At 48.1% G+C, this 8685-nt stretch overlaps 1 long non-coding RNA gene across 1 annotated transcript; it reads right to left on the bottom strand.

The window, feature by feature from the left end:
* Positions 1–6974: 6974 nt before the first annotated feature.
* On the bottom strand, positions 6975–8218 carry Gm14642. Its single transcript, XR_375366.2, has 3 exons — positions 8015–8218; positions 7274–7438; positions 6975–7164 (listed from the first exon to the last, which is right to left on the bottom strand). It is a non-coding gene; the product is annotated as a predicted gene 14642 (long non-coding RNA).
* Between the last annotated feature and the right edge of the window lie 467 nt (positions 8219–8685).

Raw genomic sequence — 8685 nt, 5'->3', positions numbered from 1 at the left:
AGTGGACTAAACCTTTGAAACTGTAAGCCAGCGACAATTAAATGTTTTGTTAAAAGAGTTGCCGTAGCCCGGCAGTGTTGGCACATGCCTGTAATCCCAGCACTTGGGAGGCAGAGGCAGGCAGATTTCTGAGTTTGAGGCCAGCCTGGTCTACAGAGTGAGTTCCAGGACAGCCAGGGCTAAACAGAAAAACCCTGTCTCAAAAAATAAAAAAACAAGTAAGCAAACAAACAAACAAAAAAAGAGTTGCCATGGTAATGGTGTCTCTTCACAGCAACAAAACCTTAAGATGCCTAAGATGGGAACATCCATTTTAACTCTGAGTGGGGTAGAACCACTCCATGGGCTGGGATCCCGGACTGAATAAAAAGGAAAAAGCAAACTGAATACCAGCATCCACTGCTATCTGCTTCCTGATAGTGGACACAGTGTGAGCAGCCACTTCAGGCTCTGCTGCTGTGCCCTCCCCAGCATGATGGACTGTGGAGGGAAATGGGGACAGTGGAGGCCTGAAACTCATGAGTTTCAGAGGAGAAAAAGACAATGAAGTTAAAGGACCATTTTGTGATGTCCCAGCAAAGAACCTGGATGCATTCTGCCTGTGTCCTGGAAACTGGAGTTGATAGAACTTAAAGGTAATGGACTAATTTGCTTGGCGAGTGCATTTCAAGACTGGGGACCCCCAGGCTGTGATATGACACCAACAAAGCAAAGGACAAGTGTATGGTGCAGCCAACAGGTGCTGAAAGAGCCCGTGACTATTGACAGGAAACCCATGCCCTGTGTTGTCACAGAAGGAAAGGTACCCAGAGGGCAAGACATGCCAGGGATGGCCCCAAGTTGGCAAAATGCAAATATATTTGAAAAGGAGAAAGAACAAACTGAGACTGTGGCTCAAGGGCTTTCCTGCTGAATAAAAGCAACTCATCTTAGTCAGGGTGTCACTGCTGTTAGCAGACACCATGACCAAGGCAAGTCTTATAAAGAACAACATTTAACTGGGGCTGGCTTACAGGTTCAGAGGTTCAGTCCATTATCATCAAGGTAAGAGCATGGCAGCATCCAGGCAGGGATGGTGCAGGAGGAGGTGAGAGTTCTACATCTTCATCTGAAGGCGGCTAGGAGAAGACTGGCTTCTAGGCAGTTAAGATGAGGGTCTTAAAGCCCACACCCACAGTGATACACCTACTCCAAGAGGGCCACACCTTCTAATCGTGCCACTCCCTGGGCTAAGCACATACAAACCATAACATACCCAGAGAAGTATTTCCCAGGGTCAGCCTGCTGCGCAGTCCAAGGGTTCAAGATCCACACAGAACTTGGCCGCATCACCTATGTGGTACTTAATTTTGCAGTCATGAGAGATACAAGAGGGTGTCAGAGGTAGTCCTCTATGTCTCCAGAGAGTGGCTGAGACCACATAATATGAGGAAGGATCAAAAGTCCAGTCAGGAGACCCTGAAAGGCTATTGACTGAAGCTGAGACTTTGAAGCCTCTAGGAGGGCGGAGATGTCAGGTGACCTTGAAGCAGAGCATCAGGCCATTGCTCCATCAGCCAACCAGTCCATACTTCCAGTACATAGAGGTTTGCACAGTCCTCAAAGTAAGATCAGAAACACCATCACCATTGACTGTTTGGGTTCTGCCATCCCTGGGACTCCTGGAGCAAAGTTCCCTGAGAGAGTGTGGTGCCACTGTGAGAAACACCTTTGCCACTGCAGACCAGGCTGCTGCCAGTTTAGACTGGATTGCTTCACCAGAGTGAGACTGGCAGAGTGGGGTGTGGGGGAATGTGTGTGTGCATGAGTGTGAGTGTGCACACGCATGTGTACAATTGGGGGGGGGGGGAACACAATAAAACAGAAACCTTCGGGGCCAGCTCCAGGAAGGGGAGAGAGAAGTGAAGCATGAAAGTCTAAGGGTGGAGGGGTGTAGTCTGAGAGTGGAGTGGTGTAGTCTGAGGATGGAGGGGTATAGTCTGAGGATGGAAGGGTATAGTCTGAGGGTGGAGAGGTGTAGTCTGAGGATGGAGAGGTGTAGTCTGAGGATGGAGGGGTGTAGTCTGAGAGTGGAGTGGTGTAGTCTGAGGATGGAGGGGTGTAGTCTGAGGGTGGAGGGGTGTAGTCTGAGGATGGAGGGGTGTAGTCTGAGGATGGAGAGGTGTAGTCTGAGGATGGAGGGGTGTAGTCTGAGGGTGGAGAGGTGTAGTCTGGGGGTTAAGGGGTGTAGTCGGAGTGTGGAGGGGTGTAATCTGAGGGTGAAGAGGTGTAGTCTGAGGATGGAGGGGTGTAGTCTGAGGATGGAGGGGTGTAGTCTGAGGGTGGAGGGGTGTAGTCTGACCTCATGGGTTCATAAAACCTCAGGGACATCAGAAATGGATAGGATCGTGTCAGCCTGGGAAAGGCTCCTAGCACCAAGAGCCTTCAGGACCCCAGTTTTCACATGGCTCCAGACCCCACCAGGACTGTGTCTGTGATTGTCCTACTTTATTACTGGGTCAGCTTTCTGGCGGCATGGCCTTGGTCTCTTCGCTGTGAATGTACCCCACTCCTGCCGGTTTCCTCTCTTCTGTCATTTTTTACTGTCTCTGGGTTATTATTACTGTGGGAAAACTGGTAATTAAGATCAAAGTTTGACCAGATAGCCTTCTGGAGCCTGGTGCATATGGAGGACTCCCTTTGTCTCCTTCTCTGACCTTGTCCCGGGGATTCTAAGCCCCACACTCGCCTCTACCTGAGGAGTGTCACATAGCCCCAATTATTTTGGATCAATTTTCTTTCTCCTGACCAAACCTGTTCAGCCAGCACCTGAGATTCCTGAAACACTTCCGGTACTAATGAGGTACGACAGGTACCCTAAGCTCCCAGCCAATTTTTGTCCATCCTGGATGTCCCTACTCTCAGTCCCCAAAAACTTTATAATCATCGTTTCAATCACCCTAAGTAAAGCTGGTCTGCCTGCAACAAGCCGTCCCAATGTGGACATTTACTGTAAGTACTCACAGGGCTTCCAAAGCCCCTGTTCGATGCCTCTGCTCCCACTGCCCTCATGGACCGAAGTCCATGAGAACAGGGAGACCCACATATTACCGGTTCACAGGTGTGGTGATTTGAATATGTTTGGCCCAGGGAGTGGCACTATTAGGAGGTGTGGCCTTGTTGGAGGAAGTGTGTCACTTTGGGGGGCGGTGGGGGGGGCTGAGCTTTGAGACCCTGTCCTAGCTTCCTGTAAGACAGTCTTCTCCTGGTTGCCTTAGGAACAAGACGTAGAACTCTCACGCTCCTCCTGCACCATGCCTGCCTGGACACTGCCATGCTCCTACCATGGTGATAATGGACTGAACCTCTGAACCTGTAAGCCAGCCCCATTTAAATGTTGTCCTTTACAAGAGTCATGGCGTGGTCATGGCGTCTGTTCACAGCAATGGAAAGCCTGGCTAAGACCACAGGTAACACTGAGAGCTCCTTGTAGGAAACCTGAGTCCTTTCATGCATCCACTCACCCAGTCTTTTATTCACTGTTTCTCCTCCACCAATTGACGCAGGCCCTTACACTCTATCCACTCATTCGCTCTATCACATTCACTTGCTTTTCCATTAATCATCCACGTGTTTCTTTGTTCATTCATTCATTCATTCATTCATTCTTGCATGTGCCTGACACCATGAGGTTTCAGTGTTCCTGCTCCACACAGTCTAAGGAAGGGAGACACAAGACAACATGTCCCATCCAAGCCAGAAGTGCTGTGGGAGCAGAGCTTGGTCTGATCTCAGGATTGTCGGGGCTCCCTGGATATCCTGCCTTGATGGATTTGTCCTCTGTAGCACAAAGCATGGGGATCATCGAACTGGAGCAGTAACTCTGAATGAACCCCCAGGAACTGAAGAGGACCCGACAAGAGACTCTGGGAGAGGCCTATGTGGCCAGGACCTCAAAAGCAAGGACTATGGTAGGTGACTTACCTCAAAGTGTAAGGGAGTTAGAATATACTCAGAGAGCAAGATGATTTTAAAGTAATGTTTACAACCAATATTAAAGTAACAAAAATAACAAAATATCCACACTGTCAACCAGAAAAGGTAGGACAGAGCTGGGCATGCTGAGCTAAGTCATGAGAATCACACAAATACACAACAGAGGCTATTTTAATCTAAAATTTCAGTATTATGTATTTTTGAAAAGAATTTTTATTTTTTAATTTTTGCTTTAAAACACTGTAAAAATCTGGGTCCTTAGTGTTTGGACCTTCCCTTTGTGCCCAAGACCAGTGCTTTCTTCACCTTCCCCTAGTCCATTCTGGGCAAGCACAAAAGGCTGGGGAATGAGGTAAAGGCTAGACCAAAGCAGAGGTTTCAAGTTTTTTACCCCACAAGGAGTGAGGGGCCATAAATGAGCATATACAGTCTTCATGGATAGGACATCTCTGCAGGGATCAGAGAGAGGATCAGAAGGAAGATCAGAGGGATGAGAGGGATCTAGCTGAACAGGACTCGTGAGTAACCAAGCAAGAAGCCAAGCAGCATAGAAACAGCTTGGGGTATAAAGTGCTGAGTCAGGAGGGATAAAGTGCTGAGTCAGGCCTGAGCACTTACCTGAATCTATGGACTGAAGGTCACACCTACTTTTCTGATGACTGATTGGCCAGGAATGGGCTCTGTGGTGGTTTGAATGAAAATGGCCCCCATAGGCTCACAGCGAGTGGCACATTTAGGGAGTGTGGCCTTGGTGGAGTGGGTGTGGCCTTGTTGGAGGAAGTGTGTCAGTGGGGGTTGGCTTTGACAGTTCAGATGCTCAAGCCACTTTCAGTGTCACTCTCTCTTCCTGCTGCCTGAGGATCCAGATGTAGAACTCTCATTCTGTCTCCAGAACCACATCTGCCTGCGTGCCTACATGCTTCCTCATGATGATAATTTAATGTAAGCCAGCCCCAATGAAATGTTTTCCTTTATAAGATGTGTTGTTATCATGGTGTCTGCTCACAGCAATAGAAACCCTAACTAACAGGCTCTGAAGGGGAAGAAGGTGAGTCTAGGTCTCAGAATCCTGAGCTTTGGTACATTTTGCAACATCCCAGAAATGTCAATGAGCAAGTCTTCTTAGAGGACTGGTTCAATGGAGGGACCTGATGTGTGGAGGTAGGGTCCTGGCAGCATTTGGGACTGAAAGTGCCTATATCTCAAATCCAGATCTATCTCAGTGTCTGAAATGTGTATTTGCTAAGAAAAAGGAGCTCCCAGATGGTGGTTTGACCCACAGGCTTGTGTGAGCTTACATGGTGGTAGGTTTGCTGGTGGTCTTGATCAAGAACAGATGTTTCCAGGGTCTTGGTATCTTCCTCAAAGTATTAAAGACATACATACATACAGACAGACAGACACACACACACACACGAACACACACACACACACACACACACACACACACACACACACACACTAGCAAAGTAGCAAAAGATTTTATTCAGAAGCAAAACAGGGTAAGTCGATACACTGTACAGAACTAGCTGTCGGAGCCAGAGTTCTCCAGAGCATGGCTGTTTCCTTGGGCTTCTTTTTGTGTATCTAGGAGAAAGAGGAGTTGATTGCCGAGGGGCAAGGCATGGTCACCAATATGTAAGTAAGTAAGTAAGTAAGTAAGTAAGTAAGTGGAGCTCCTGTTATTAGATACGCTCGTCCTTTCTCCCATCCTACCCATCCTTCCATTGCTCATATTAGATCATCCATCTATACTTCTGTTATTCTTCCTTCCATTACCTGTCACCCATTTCTTCTCATCCTCCCATCCATTCTTTAACCTAACCATTCTTCTATCATCTATCATCTATCCACTCATCTTTCCTTTCAGCCACCATTTCACTATTCCACTCATCAACCACCCATCCATCTATCCATCCATCCATCTTTCATTCATCCATCCATCATCCATTCATATCCACCCACCCACCCACTCATCTATCACCCATCCATCATCATCCAACTACCCATCATCCATCCATCCATCATCCATCCATCATCCATCCATCTATCCATCCATCTATCCATCCACCCACCCATCACCCATCCATCTATCCATCCACCCACCCATCCATCTATCCATCCATCATCTCTCACCCATTCATCCTTCCTTCCATTCATCCTGGCATCATCCACCCACCTTTCCTTTTATTATGTATCCATCCTTTCTTCACTTCATCATTACACACACACATCAATCTATTCTTTCCTCCCTCCTTTTGTCCATCCCATCCTTTCTTCCCTTCCTTCCACATATGTTTATCCTTCCATCATCCATTCATCTTATATATCCACCCACATATCTACCTGCCTAGTAATTCATCCATTCAGCTTGTATATTAAGAATTACCACAAAGAGTTTTGTATCTTGTGGAAGTGTGAGTACTTCAGTTTGTTACATTTAGAATTAGTGTGGGACGGTGGGGTAGGGTGGGGGGGTGTGGGTGTGTTTGTATCTATGTGTGTGTGTGTGTGTGTGTGTGTATGTGTGTGAGTGTGTATATGTGTCATTTTGAGAACATCTTTTTTTTTTAATCTGCACCCTCATTAACAGAGAGTAAAACACTGACCAGCTTCAAGAAGATGCTGAGAGTCTAGTAATCTAGATGTGATCCTACCAAAACTAAGTGTGTGTGTGTGTGTGTGTGTGTGTGTGTGTGTGTGTGCATGAGACAGAGAGAGAGAGAGAGAGAGAGAGAGAGAGGGAGAGGGAGAGGGAGAGGGAGAGAGAGAGAGAGATTACCCTTGAAGGGCAAGAAGGATTGTCCTCCCTCTGGCTCCCATGGGTTCAGCCATGGTGGCTTCTGAGGGAGACGGCAGTAGGAGGGAGCTCCTGAGAGAGCCCGGCCCTCAGTCTGGCCATCAGCAGAGAAACCAGACACAGATGTCAAATCTGTGCAGCAAATGTGAGACTATTTAGTACAATTTAGCAGAAACGAGTCATCCTGCAGACATAAACATTTTAATCAGAGTGACAATTTATTCAAACAATTTGACAATGCTTACACATGCAGAGCAGATGGGCCCGGGTGGGGGCCAGCCAGTCAGCTGGTGGGGGAGGGGAGCTCCTGCAGTGGCTGGTGATCTTGTGGTGTGGGTGGGGGCAACGTGGAAGATAAAGGTCTTTCTTCACACCACGTAGATATAATCCTGAAATGACCTCAGTTTATCCCTCAGAAACACTTCCTGCATCTCAGATACCTCTGTGCCACAAACCTTTGGGAACTGAGAAACTGGTGGGAAGTGGAATCTCACTCACCTGGAGAGTATTTGCTAGATGCTTGAAGAGGGCATCGTGTGGGCACCAGGTGCTGAGTGTCTACATGTGCATACACCGCAAGGTGTGTCACCAACCCCATCAACAAAGCCTTCTGGCTCCTGTGTCTGGCATCTAGAGCTCTCTGGATCGGCCCAGAAGCAGTGCCTGCAGATGAGAATTTGGGAGTGAGCAGGTTGTTTGGAAGGCAGTGCCAGGAATGCTCTTGAGGGGCTGGAATGGGAGGCCAGGAAGCCCATGACAGGTCAAGACCCCTGCAGGCTGCAGACCTCAGATAAGCAGGTGGTTGGGGACAGTCTTCAACCAGCTTTTAAATAGGAAACCATCTTGAAAGTCTACCACACTCGGCCCAGCTCCTGCCTCTGGCTGCAAGAGAGGCCCCCCAGACCTTGAGGTTCAGGGTGGTTCTAGAAAGGAACCTGTATCCAAGTCTGTCGTTGCCCAACAGTAGGCCAGAGGGCATGCTTTCATTGTCGGCTGGGATGCTGCCTGTGACACACCATTACGACACAAATGGCACTGCCTTTGGGCGTGTGTGTGTGTGTGTGTGTGTGTGTGTGTGGTGTGTGTGGATACTCCTCTCGGGGCAGAGGCAGAGACTATTAGGACAGTGAGAAGGAGAGATAAGACACTCCCAGATCTCCCAACCAGTGATGAGTGAGGCTTTTGAGTTTGAGGCTGTTTTGTTACACAGCAATCGATGACTACTAACACGACACCTACCTCCCCCTGCATCCTAAGCAAACTTTGCCGCATAAAGAGCTGTGTTCATCTTCACTCTGCACATGAGAAGCCTGGGAACAGGGTGACGCTGTCTCTGTAGCCAGGAGTGTCTCCCACCCTAAGGCTGGCCATCTACCGTCCATCATGCACGTCCTTTGTCCATTCCAACATGTAGGTTGTTGCTGGGAACAGACTGTGGTGAGGGACTCTGTATGAGACAGCACCATTTCCATTAATAGTGTCCTTCCTCTTAATGACAGATTAATAGGGGAAAAGGCCAGGATAACTGCACTGCGGGGAGGAGGGAGGATGGAAGAGAAGGCTCTTCAGACTTGTGCAACACACACAGACATACACACAGACACACACACAGACACACACACACAGACATACACACAGACACACAGACACACACACAGACACACATACACACAGACACACACACAGACACACACACAGACACACACACACACACAGACACACATACACACAGACACACACAGATACACTGACATACACAGATACACATACACACACACACAGACACACACACATACACACAGACACACACACAGACATACACATAGACATATACACACACACCTACACACAGAAACCTACACACAGACACACACACATACACACAGAGACCTACACACAGACACACACAG

Source organism: Mus musculus, chromosome 2 (genome assembly GCF_000001635.26).
Source record: "Mus musculus strain C57BL/6J chromosome 2, GRCm38.p6 C57BL/6J".
In the NCBI taxonomy this organism is placed as follows: Eukaryota; Metazoa; Chordata; class Mammalia; order Rodentia; family Muridae; genus Mus; species Mus musculus.
Note: the sequence above shows the minus strand (reverse complement) of the source record. Positions and strands in the feature narration are given on the sequence as shown.